The sequence below is a fragment of the Lissotriton vulgaris genome, chromosome 6 (assembly GCF_964263255.1).
Source record: "Lissotriton vulgaris chromosome 6, aLisVul1.2, whole genome shotgun sequence".
Lineage (NCBI taxonomy): Eukaryota > Metazoa > Chordata > Amphibia > Caudata > Salamandridae > Lissotriton > Lissotriton vulgaris.
This window is the reverse complement of record NC_141694.1, coordinates 230885488-230899113: the sequence shown is the minus strand read 5'-3', so window position 1 is coordinate 230899113 and position 13626 is coordinate 230885488. Positions and strand designations below refer to the sequence as shown.

Here is a 13626-nt window from a genome sequence, read left to right as displayed (position 1 = left end):
CTTTGGGTGAACCACTAAATTAACCTATGCTTGGCACAAAGTAGTCAGGCTAAACGTGGAGGCAACTTGTAAAGTATTTATGGAGCAGTTAAACAGTAGTAAAGTGAAAATACAACACAAGAAAAATCTCAAACCAATTTAGAACAAGCATTGGTATAGCCAATAGGTCTCGCCTTTGGAACCTTATAAGTGTTTAGCCATGCAACAGTTGATGCTGTTGCACCAAGGATATTATGCTGCATAACTAAACACTTATGAGGTCCCAAAAGCGAGACCTATTGGCTATGCCAATGCTTGTTTACTGTTAGTGCCCATTTTGTAACCATTAAGGTTTTCATAGAACGTTTTTGGATGGACTGCCGAGGGGGGGAGGTGGAGCAGGTCGTACGCAATTTAAAAATAACATTGGCTGAGAGCAAAAGTATTGCTTCACATAGCACACATTACCATACTAGTCCCTGGCACTGAAGGAAATACTTTGCATGTGAAAGTAAGAGAGCAAGCAGAAGAGTGACATGATATAAAAGCGAACAACGTCTTCAAATAAAGAGCAGATAGGGGACCATGAAATAGCACTTCGTGATGATACCGAAGTACCGTCTGGAATTGCTTAGCGAGAAAGTACGTACACTAAAACTGAGCAGACAAAAGACACTGAGCATAGGACTGAATGAAAGCGCACCAAAGTGATGAGGGAGATCACTGTGGAAATACGTGAAAGAGCAGGGAGGGGACATTTGCACCTGATAAAATGGAGACTGAAAGAGCCGGAAAGTTATGATAAATTAGATCAAAGGGGCGCTAGGTTTGGAGGAGGAAAACACAAATTAAATATATTTCAGAATGGACTATTTTTGTACGAAGGGGGTTACAGAGGTCAATTATACTGCACAGTCAAAAAGTGGTCACTGGGATTTCAAACAAGTGTATGCAGGAGTTCTGTGGTTTTAAGGGGGTGTGGCCTGGCGCCGGCCAAGATGGCCGCCTGAAGAAAGAGCTCCACCGGGGCCGAGCTCTAAACCCCTGAAAATCCAATATAAATCATGCAAGAGCGACACCGAAATACCTTGCAGCGTGGTCGGAACGCCATTATACCTGCTCGCTGTGAAATCCGGATCAAAAAGGACTTCTTTGGCCCATTTCTCAACCCGGAGGCCGTGCGAGGGCCTCTGGGACAGGTGCGAAGACTTGGAGTGAAATCCTTGTCCGCTCTCAGAAGACCCTGCACGGCTGACTGCTTGACGAGGTACGGTCTGGTGCTGCTCTCTCCCTTCCCCGCCTCCCTCGGTCACGTCCGGTGGACGGCCATCGTCCATGCCTGGACCCACACGGACTTCAGCAGCTGCAGTAGAAACTCACGACCTAGGAGCGCCCAGAGGCCATTCTACGCAACGGAAAGACCTTGACGGGGGGAGCAGATCATGGCCCACGCACTGTGCCTCACTGTACGCTGCCTAATTGTGACCGGTGGGTGGGGCTGAGGCAGTGGATCTCCGCTCAGTCTCCCATTCCCCCTGCGGCCGTATTAACATCGGCTCCTCCGAGCCTAGAAGTAATAAAGAGCAGCGACTCCATCAACGCGCACGGGAGCTGCAGCGGTTGGGGATGGCGGGGCCCGATCGCCCCTGTGCGCTACTACATGCGGCCTTTGACATAATTGCTGGCTACAATTGAGATCCACCATTGGAAGTGCATGCACCGCCCATAGCAGAGACAGACCAGCTTCACAGATGGGGAAACACAATGGTGGCACATGCCGGCTTCACCTCTGGCTCACGAGGAGTGGGCATCCTACTTAAACGCACATTCCCGCACACCATAAAACATACCTGGCCCGATCCATTGGGGAGCTATGCAGCGGTCTCGGGGCAATGGTAGGGTCACACATTCACGCTACTAACAGTCTATATTCCACCAGGGCTCCAGTCCCAGTCATACAAGAACCTTGGGTCCTTCATCATCTCTCCTCCTGAGGGGCAACTTGTACTGGGTGGGGACCTAAATGGAGTTGTGTCAGGCTCGCTTGACCGACATCCACAGTGAGACATTAGTGCAGGGAACAACTGGCTCTCAAACTTCCTCGAGGCCTTTGGCCTCACGGGCCTCTGGCAAATGCGCCACCCTGGCCTCCAACAATACACATTCTTCTCTGGGTCACATCGCACTTTCTCCAGAATTGATTATATCCTTATGCCAGTACAACAAAACACAACCACACAAGAAATTCGACATCTGGCAAGGGGCATATCTGATCAATCCCCTTTGTGGGTCCATCTAACAATTGGTGAAAAAAGGGTAGGCTGTGTAGCACCCATTAACCCGTACTATCTCCACAACCCCGAAATCAAAGCTACGCTCATCCGCACCCTTGACCATTACTTCCGGGACAATGAAGGCACAGTTGAATCCCCCGCAACCCTCTGGTAGGCGTTCAAAACAGAAATTAAGGTCCACACCCTCTCGGCAATAGCCGGGTTGCGAAAATTAAAAAATAAAGAGATGATTAGTATAGAACATGACCTTCGCCTTGAGGAGGCGTGAAAGACGGAGAAGATCAGGCTGCGCTTCATAATTTGCAACTTAAGCCGGCTGAATACAAATTGGAGGCAACTGACGCTGCCAAAACCCTCGCGAGGGACAGGGATGGGTGCCTATATGACCAAGGAGACAAAGCAGGCAAGCTGATTGCTTGGCTGGATAAGAAAGAGAGGGCGAAAAGACTCGTGCCGGAGCTCAAGAGTAGCACTGGTATGAAATTGACATAACCCCACGTTGTAGTGCTTGAGTTTGCTACCCACTTTAAACAAGTGTATTGGAGTAGTTTTGAACTACCGGAGTATGACTCATCCGCACTCCGTGCAGACATCCAACTGCCAGTCCTTGACGACTACGATAGGAAAAGATTAGATATTGCACTGACAAATGAGGAACTTTCCACAGCGATTAGGGATCTCCGGCCTTGGAAAGCCTTGGGCCCCAACGGGCTGCATATCGAGCTTTACAAACGTAAGCCCGACAAACTTGCCCCGTACCTTAAGAGCATGTTTGAGGACTGTAGAGAACATGCGCTTCTCCTGCATGACCCACGTATCGCTACGCTAGTCGCGATACCTAAGGAAGGAAAGCCAAAAGATCAGTGCACCTCCTATAGACCTATTTCCCTACTAAATGCAGAGCCCAAAATACTTGCTAAGCTATTGGCAAACCGGCTAAGGCAGGTAATAGACAAGCTGGTCCACCCTGACCAATCGAGCTTCATGCCACACCGAAATACGGCGCTCAATTTGTGTAGACTTCATGGAGTATTGGGGCGTCAGGCCACTATCCAGGAAGACGCAGTAGTGGTCTCGCTGGACGCCACAATGGCATTCGACGGCATATGCCCATTCGACACGCTTGAATGGGCATATCGCTTCGACCCCAACTTTATTGGATGGTTGCGGATCCTCTACGCAGAACAGCTGGCCCAAATGGTGGTAAACAATAACATATCAGAGGTGTTCACTCTTAGCAGAGGGACCTGGCAGGGATGCCACCTCTCGCCCCATCTCTTAGCCCTGTCCCTCGAGCCGCTAGTGGCATGGATACCACGGGATCCCTCTATCAGGGGACTCAAGTGTGCTGAGGGATGGGAGGATCGAATCTCACTTTATGCAGATGATATCCTCCTTTATCTCGCCTCCACCCGGAAATCAATACGGGTGGTCCCAGATATTTTCACAAATTTCAGGAGAAACTCGGGCTACAGAATTAACTGGGACAAGTCGCTGTTATGTCTTGCGTGGAGAATGCCCCCCCTGCCTAGAGACTACCCTATCCAGACAGCAATAGACTGATTCAAATATCTGGGTATTTTCATCATAACTGACGCTAAACTCCGTTACGAGCGCAATCTCCTCCCACCTTTACAGAGGTTCAAACTAGACACTTCTATCTCGAAGACGCTGCCATTATCTTTACTAGGACGAGCAGTGCTTTTTAAAATGATGACATTGCTGTGTTTCCTCTATGCCCTCCAAAACTTTCCAGACCTGCTTCCAACCAGGTACTTTAAAGATATTGAAAGCACCCAAAGGGATCTGCTATGGGATGGTAAACCGCGGATAGCACTACACAAGCTAACGCTCGGTTGGTATGACGGAGGTATAGCACTCCCTGACATTAAAAAATATTATTGGGCGGCACATCTTTCAGCCATCAATCATTGCACCTACCGCGGTGGGGACGACCCTGGTTATAGGATGGACAAATGGGTACTCCCAGGTGGTGGCTTCACTAGGGCGCTTTATTCCAGGCCCAACAAATATTTACTGACTGGACCCACACAGCACTCAGTCCAGCTCTGGCACAAGGTTAATCAAAGCCTACGATGGGCCACAAAACTCACGCTCGCCACTCCACTGTGGGACTCCGAGTGCTTGGGTACACTAGGGCGAACCAAGGGCTTTGACAAGTGGGACCTAATTGGGCTGTCCCGCATCGGAGATCTATGGGTAACAAACTGGGTGGTCTCATTCACTTCACTCCAACAGACACATGAGCTAGTGGACTCTGAATATTTTAGATCCGTACAAGTCAAACATTCCCTCCAATCTAACATCCCGGCAGGGGGCTCCCCTCCAGAGTCTTCTCCTCTAGAAGATAGTTTGTTGGATGGTTACTTGCCAGACAAAGCCATCTCCCTCACATACAAAAAGCTCATACATAACACTCCAGACCCCTTAACAACATTGAGGGAGAAATTGGGGCGGAATGGCCTCGAGCTGAACGACGAAGAATGGCAGGAGCACTGTCTTCTCCTAGGAAAGTTGCTATTTCATCCAAACTGAGGCTGGTCCAGTTAAAGATCCTACATAGAATCTATCTCTCCGGCCCCAGGCTGGCGTTGATGGGCAGAGGACTTAAGGGCTATGTAAAAGACACTGTGGCATAGAAGGCTCCTTTTTACACATCATTTGGGAGTGTGCGGTAATTCTACTACTGGAAAAAAGTGCACAAATGTATGAGCACAGTCTGAGGAGTGGTATTTCGGCCTGACGACAAGAGATATCTCCTAAAATGTCTGGGAGCCCACAGATCACAACACTAAAGGCAAACTCTAGGCAACTCATGGTCAGATGGTACCCAAGCAGAATTATTGTCCGGCTGTGGGGAGTGGCGATAACACAGACGCTGAATGCCTGGCAGGGAGGTATGGACTGGTGTATGGTAAGGGAAAAGACGGTATATGTGGCACGTGGCTGACCCGAAAAATGGATAATGTTTTGGACTAAGTGGAATGTTTATCGCAGCAATATTCATGAGCCCCCAAATGTCCCCACCCTTGATGAACCGTTGACACCTTGATGTGTATAGATAGTGAATATCTACCATGTGTGACATCATATGCTATGTAACTGCCTGACCTATGAGAATGTGAGACTGCTTCAATTAATGACTAACTGTATACAATGACCTGTCCCTTTTGTTGTTTAATAAAAACAATTTAAAAAAAAGAAAAGAAAAACAACAAAAATACAGAGATATAAGTTTTTAAAGGTTTTTGGTGTAACTAGCACCTAGAAGCACAAAGCGCCCCTTACAGATATTTGGTTGCACCGGACCAGGGGAAAGTAACAAGTTCAGGCTGACTGCGATTGAGCAGGTGCCGGACACCAGCTTCATCCAGCTGAAGATATACCTTCTCATGTCCGAGTAAAGTGTTCCATTGGCATTGGTGTGGGCCACGAAGAGGTGGCTATTGTAGGAGGAGGAGCAGGTCAAGCCTTGCAGATGGTTGTGACTCTAGTGCAAAGAGTTGGTCGTTGCTGGGGCTTTGCGTTGGTGATAGTCATGGGCTTCACTCTGGGCGCAAAGTGCAGGGCTTGCATTGGCAGTCATTGTGAACGATCGCTATTGGCGTGAAGAGCAGGCCCTGCTGGAGCTTCACATTGTCTGTCGTCACAGGCAGGAGATGCTCGCCACAGAGGAGGAGTACACTCTGATGCCAGCCAGTGGTCCAGGACTTGCGGGGGCACCTCTTGGTGATCAGGGCATACTCCAGCAGCAAGGCTCAGGCAGATCCATTTGGTGCTGGTGAGCTGGGCAATTGAACAGAGGCCTTTGGATACTTGTTTTGTCCCTCTAGCTCACATAAGGTTAGACAACCAATACTTGGGAGCATGGGTTCAAAGCCACTGGAGTCAAGCTATCCTAGTTGATGAGGGCTGAAAGACCGAAACCGGTCCTAGATTGCTTGTTTCCAGTCCAGAGAGGACCTGGCCTGGCAGTTCGGGCTGGACTGTTCCCATTGGGTACAGAGTCCAGACTGATTTGCATATGGCTGGGTCCAAACTGGAATGACATGGTGAGCAAAAAAACGATGGATTTAGGCCCAGATCTCTGTACTGGGGTGAATGTATGACATTGTTCTGCATTCCGTCCATCAATTGTTCTTCTTGCATTTGTCACCCCGAGTGGGACAGGCATGCTCAGAAGTGATTCCTATGCTCTCCATGCCACAGGAGTCAAGCTATCCTGACTGAGGAGGGCTGAAAGACCGAAACCGGTCCTAGGATGCTTGTTTCCATTCCAGAAAGGACCTGGCCTGGCAGTTCGGGCTGGACTGTTCCCATTGGGTACAGGGGCAGGACTGATTTGCATATGGCTGGGTCCAAACTGGAATGGCATGGTTAGCAAAAAACGATGGATTTAGGCCCATATCTCTGTTCTGGGGTGAATGTATGACATTGTTCTGCATTCTGTCCATCAATTGTTCTTTTTGGGTTCAAGACAAGCAGGCCCAGTCCTCCTTCAGTCAGCAGGGTAGTCCCTTTCCCTCCAACAGCAGGACAGTCCTTCTTCTCAATCTTCCACAGGGCCAGGACTGTTCTCCTAGGAGGCACTTTTATACTTGATGCCAGGCTTTGTGTAGAAGCCTTCCATGACCTAGCCCCAAAACTGGTTCTGGTCAGTTCTTTCCCTTCCCCTGGGTATGGCACCAAACTGTCTAGGGGGGGCAAAGGCAAGGTGAGGCCTGGTGTCAGTTTCCTTTGCATGTGCTGCAGGCAGGGTCCTTTGAGGTGCAGGCAGGGCACGCCCCCTTCCTAGCCACTGTGTCAGGAAGACCATATCCCCACACTCGGGTTCATTGTCATCCTGTCAAGAAGAAATACCTAAAACACCACAGGAGAGACGTGCACAGCCCTGTGACCTAGGACACTGACAGAAAGGCACATTTAGTTTAGGCAAAAAATGCCAACTTTATTAAAGTGTCATTTTCATAATAGTAACGTAAAATCCGACTTTACCATTAACAAGGATTTAAAATTACAATTAATGTGAGTATAAACTGCATTTCACTATCTTGTCCCAAAGTGAAGTTATCACTTATTTAGTGTAATAAGGTAACCCAGTGTTACCCTATGGAAGAAAAAACTGTGAAAAATGACTTTAGGAGTTTTTCACTGCCAAAACCTAAACTCAGATGTCTGACATTTTAAATTCCATGCACCCTGCCATTTGGGCCTATCTTTGGAATGACTTACAAGTATTATAAAGGAAGGTTTAGGAATGGCAAAAGGTTTATTTTGGCAAGTCTAAATGATAGTTTAAAACTGCACTACGGACTTCAATGGCAGGCCTGAGACATTTTAAAAGACTACATTGGTTGGTGGCGCAATGAATGCTGAAGCCCATTAGTGTAGCATATCATTACAGGACCTGGAGTTTTTTTTTCCTCAAATCAGGGATGCCCTTTTATTCTATGGTTGACGAAATGAGGAGGATTCCTTTTGGATCTACAAAAGCATACAAACACATTTCTGATATTTAAGCTGACCTGGTCTGATTTATGTGTAGGACAACCTGCAACAAGTGTGTGACTGAACCACTTGTTTTCTTAAGAAAAGGGCCAATGCTGTGTAGGGTATTAATTTAATCTGGCATGTCAGATACCTCCTTTTTGCTTACTATTTTCACACAACATCAAGGAACCTGCCATGGGACGTCCCTCTACTCTGCAAATGAAAATCCCACAGGTAGACAACATGCTCCCACCTCCACTCTCCTCCGGTGGTATTTCCCAATCAATTCAAGGTAGCATATTGGGGTGTGTTGCCTCCAGGACTTACAAATATTAGTAACAATAAAAGAATAAGTCATGCTCACATTGTTTTTAATGATTCAGAAGCTCTTTGAAATAAAGCATCTTTCTTTCAGAGATAACTACAGCCTACGAGGAAACCCTGCTAAAGTATCCAGACACCAGTGCTGCACGCTGGCTGTATGAATGCAGTGCCTCCCGGGTACCAGCACTCACACAGACATGCATACTTCGCTGATAAATTGGCTGATGTTTATCAAAGAGCACATCTTAGTGTACAGTGTTGAGTAGTGCTACTCTGGGGACCATTAAACTCGAAACATCATGTTTAATAGTTCCTCATCAGAATGTTAAACAGCTCTTTAAATAAGATAAGTCCCCCTTCCATCTCCAGTTTAACATAATGCCGTTGCATTTGCAGGGCTGCAGATCATATGAGGGACCGCCTGGCGCTTTGATCTTTGACTTTGATCCTTTGTTGGCGGTAATTATTTGCCTGTACAATTTCTGGCGATTCCCGTGGTAGGTTAAACATCACGTTCCGCGCTGCAACTTCGGTGTTTGCTTGAGCGAATGTGCGAAGCGCTCTACGATTTTACTCAAAGACTAGAAGTGGTGTTGTCCCCTTTGACCTCTGTCCAGCAATCCGACTCTCATTAAGGGAAGGGATTGCACATAGTATTTTTGTGTTAAGAAGTTAATTGTATGTCCGGCTTGAATCTGCCCTTTCTGATATCCTTGGATGATTTCTTTAGGTTAACCAATGAAATAACTTGTAGCAATCACCATCGAATCCTTGGCACCCATTTGAAGACTTCCGTTTTGCAAGAGATGGTGAAACATGGGGATTTGGTTATTGTCATTTGCACTGGTGTGTAGAAAACAGTAAACCAATAAAAAGCAGAAGAAAAAATGTTTTAAAACATACAGTATGCTGTATCATCTAACTTATGCTTAAAAAACTTAAATTCATTTATGTTGAACACGATTGTTAATACCAACATTTCTAGCTTAAATTTCACTTTCACTCAGTGGCAATGAAAGGGTTTCAGTTGCTTTGCTGTTCAGGACGTAATGTTTCCAGACAAGACTTCTATGTAATTATTCTTACTCTCTCTGAGACAATAACCACTGTTATTGCCCACCTCTTTCCTAAGAGCCTTACTGAGGTGAATGTAAGATCGAATAGCAACAAAAAAGGCAATGAGCAGCTGCTAAGGCTCACAAATGTAGCCAGTAGGGCTATCAACAAATGTTTCCTTCAGGATGCAGGTACACTGTACTTAATGACTCTATTGTAAATGTTTGGAGTGGCTGATAGCATTACCGCATACCATAGGCTGTTCGAATGCTTTGTAACCATAGCTCTCCATTAGCAAAATCCGCAAGGACATGTCCTACTACATCTTCAAGACCATAAAGGAACAGAGATGCTGCCTGTACAAACAATTCAGCATTTTTATGATTTTATCATTCAAGCCAAGTTACGCACTGAATTTCTTTTTGTTTTCAATAGGCTCAGAGTTAACTGAATTCAGTTATTTAATTCTCTTCACAATGAACTTCATTTTCTTATCAGTTAATTGTGAGCATATTCCGCCAACCATTTATGGTAATGGTGTCACAGGACTAGTGGAACATCTGATATAATCCACATGAACTTTAAGAAAATCACAACATCATGTACACAATATCTCTGCTTCACCTGGATAAACGTGTAAATGTTATTTGATTTATTTAAAGCGTGCTCTATAGTGTAATAATAATAATAAAGCGTTTTATAAAGCGCATGGCTGCACAACTGTGTATCCCCGCGCTAATTGCTGACAAAAACTCTTTACAGCTCACCGAGACAGAGAATAGAAAAATATTAATGGGGGAAGAGATGAGTTTTTAGTTTAGCTCTAAAAAGGATTTCTGATGGTTCCATTCTCAGATGAACTGGGAGGGCATTCCAATGTTTTGCTCCAAGGAAACGAAAGGAGCGGCCACACAGTTTTGCTCTATTGATCCGGGGAAGTTTGAATTGTGACATACCCGAGGATCTGAGGTTTCTGGTAGGGCGATGGATAGTTAGAAGATTTCTCAAATAGGTAGGTCCTTTGTTGTGTGCTATTTTATGGGCATAGCAGAGACTCTTAAATCTAATTCTTTCTCTAACTGGAAGCCAGTGTAGCTTAGACAAGGTTGCTGTAGCGGATGTTCTTTTTGGTAAACCCAATACCATGCGGGCGGCCGCATTTTGAATGCATTGAAGCTGGTGCAGTTGTTTTTGGTTCACACCTAAAAGGAGAACGTTTCCGTAATCCAGGTGGGGCGTTATTAGTGCATGCACTAACGTTTTCCTTGCTTCAATGGGAATAAGATCAATAGTTTTACGCAAGATTTTTAACGTGCCCATACATTTGCCAATTGTTTTATTAACTTGTGATCTTCCCGACAAATCCGAGTCAATCATTATTCCTAGGTTTTTGACCTTTTCGACTGGGTGGGGGCACTCACCCAGTGTAGTAGGCCACCAAGCCTGGGACCATATTGAGGTTTTATTCCCTACCACTAGCACCTCCGTTTTGTCCCCATTTAAACGGAGGCAGTTATCATCCATCCAGGTGGCGACCGCAGCCATGCAGCTAGAAAAATTGGTGGCAAATTTTTCGCTGTCTGGAGTGAGCTTGAACATGAGCTGGGTGTCGTCAGCATAGCTGACAATGCCCACCCCAAAATTCTCTACGACTCGAGCTAGGGGTTCCATATAGATGTTGAACAAGGTAGGGCTCAAACTAGAGCCCTGTGGGACCCCATAGCTGACGTTGCGAGAAGATGACTTGAAGGGTGGGCAATGTATTTGGAATGATCTTTTGGAGAGAAAAGATTTGAACCAGGCAAGGGCATGATCCCTTACTCCAATGTCTGATAGTCGGGACAACAGAGTGTCATGAAGCACAGTGTCGAAAGCTGCACTTAAGTCAAGCATGACAAGTGCAGCTGTCTCCCCCTCGTCTACCATCTTGCGAATGCACTCCGTGGAGTAAAGAACCGCGGACTCCGTGGAGTATCCAGGTCTAAAACCTGATTGCGTCGGATGAAGTATGTTTCCTTCTTCTAGAAAAACCATCAGTTGTTTATTGACTATTTTTTCTATAATCTTAGCGCATTGTGGCAAGAGGGAGATGGGTCTAAGATTTTGATATTGAGTAACCGGAATGTTTTTTTTTTTTTTGAGAGGGATAACTTGTGCTGTCTTCCATGCCTCTGGGACGTAGCATTCTTGGAAGGACAGAGTGATCAAGTGTCTGATTTGATCAATGAGACCGTTGTTCATGATGTCTTTAATTTTAACTAAAGGGCACACATCATTAGGGGATCCTGAGTGGATACTATTGATAATGCTGACCAAATTTTCTTTGTCAGGAGTGATAAAGCGTGTGAGAATGGTTTTTTGGGTAAGGAGTGGTTCTTTTCCTTCTATGACAGGTTTTGAAAAAGTGGCATGTATTTTCTCGACTTTATTGACAAAGAAGTCAGCTATCTGGTCGCATATATCATCAGAATATGTGTCCTGCATATCTAGGGTGGTGGTGTCTGTAAGTTCCTTATAAATGCTAAAAAGTTCTTTCATGGGGTTAGTTGCCTCTTCAATTCTTGTCTGGTAAAAGGAACTTTTCTCCTCTCTAACCATTTTCTGGTATGATTTTAACTCTAGTTTATATAGTTCCTTAAGTTCAGGAGAGTAGTTTTTCCTCCACTTGCGTTCTGTCGCTTTACAGTGTGATTTCGCAAGTTTTAATTTTTCCGTATACCAGGGTTCGGATTTGGTTCTTCTAACAGGGGGTTTGGAAGTCCACGGTGCAATAATATCTACTGCCTTGCTCAGCCATGTTTCATAATTCTTCCAGGTATCTTGTAAGGAATGTCCTATTGGCGGGGTGTGTTTCTGTAATTCGCTGACCATACGTTCAGGGGTGTAGTTTTTCCAGTTTCGTCGTATTGTAAACAGAGGTTTGTTGGGGGCTAGCTTACTCTTGTTAATGGGAATATTAAAAGTAATCAGGTGGTGGTCAGACCATATGATAGGTGTTGGGGGGAGCATTTCAATGTCCTCCCAGGTATAAAAAAACTGGGTCAAGAAGATGTCCCTGTTGATGCGTGGGGGAGGTTGATAGCAATGTTACTCCTATCGCATGTAAAGCAGTTCTAAGTATTTGAGCTTCTTTAGCATTGTTATCTTCCAAATGAAGGTTCAGATCACCTAAAATCATGAAGTTATGGTGTTTTATCGCTAATTGAGTAGCTAATTCTATAAGCTGATTACAGAAAGAAGTTGCGTTTCCAGGGGGACGATATATAAGGAGACCGGTAATGGTCATCAATGGAGTCATTTTTATTGAGAAGGTCCCACATTCACTATGAGTATTAGCTGTATCAGTTAGTGTGCATTGTAATTCTTTTTTACAAATCAATGCGATTCCACCTCCACGTTGTTTAGGTCTGTCGATTCTTAAAAGGCTATAACTCAAAGGTATCGCCTCTACGATGTCAGGGGCTGAGGATTCGTCTAACCATGTTTCTGTGAGAAACAGCACATCATATTCTCGTGACTGTAATATCTCTCGTAATTCCGTCTTGTGTTTTACCATAGATCTACAATTTAGCAGCAACATTTTTAGTTTGGGTGTAGGGGCCTTATATAGAGGAGCCTTGCTGAAGGAGTAGTTACATATATGACAGTGTAGCGGGATACAGTTGGGGTCAATGGAATGTAAACAAGGTTTGTTGGCGGTCTTACCCAAATCAAGTAGAGTCGCGCTAGAATAGCAGAATCTAGGCTGGTCCACTATCTTAGCAGAGCCTATATCGATGGTAAAAGAGCCAGAGTGTCCTGCCCCGCGGCCCGGTCATTCGCGGACGGGCGCAGACGGGCAGGACTCTGGCTTGACTCCGGCGCGCGACCGGCGCGCTCGCAATGCGCGTCCGCCGCGCGGAGCCATGGACGTATGCTTTTAAGCGCTCGGTAGCGCGACGTGCAGCGTGAGCCCACAGTAATATGGCCGCTGCCTGACTCTCGAGTTAGCCTAGACCTGCCTGTACCCGGTCATTGAATCGACCGTGCTCCCAGGGCAAGCAAGTAGGAAGCCTGACAGTAATTTTAGCCTGACAGATAATTTCGGCAAATCGGCGCTAATGTGGCCAAGCAGAACAATTTTAAATCATTGTTGGGGGGAGGGAGCGGACACACGGGAAAAAGGTTAAAAAGATCGGATCACAATTTTAAAATGATATCCTCCCGGCACAAGCCTCAGGAGTAAGTGGTAGCAATCTAAGTGTAACAGTTGTTTCTTTGTCACTGCACCAGAATGTATGCACATGTACACATAAGGCAAACACTTGAGTCTCATGAATCCGCTACACTCCTATAGGCCAAATCAGCTATAGACGCGACATTGGCTTTCCTTCCTGGAGAAGTGTGGCTCAATGGTTAGAGCGGCAGACCCTGATGCAGAGGTCTAGCCCGGGACCAGGGTTCAATTCCCCGCCTCGGCGGG

The 13626-nt window shown here is 45.9% G+C and overlaps 1 protein-coding gene across 1 annotated transcript in view; it reads left to right on the top strand.

The window, feature by feature from the left end:
• The window catches only part of KLHL29 (kelch like family member 29), a 729019-nt gene that overhangs the window by 180334 nt on the left and 535059 nt on the right, over window positions 1-13626 (top strand). The window lies entirely within an intron of this gene.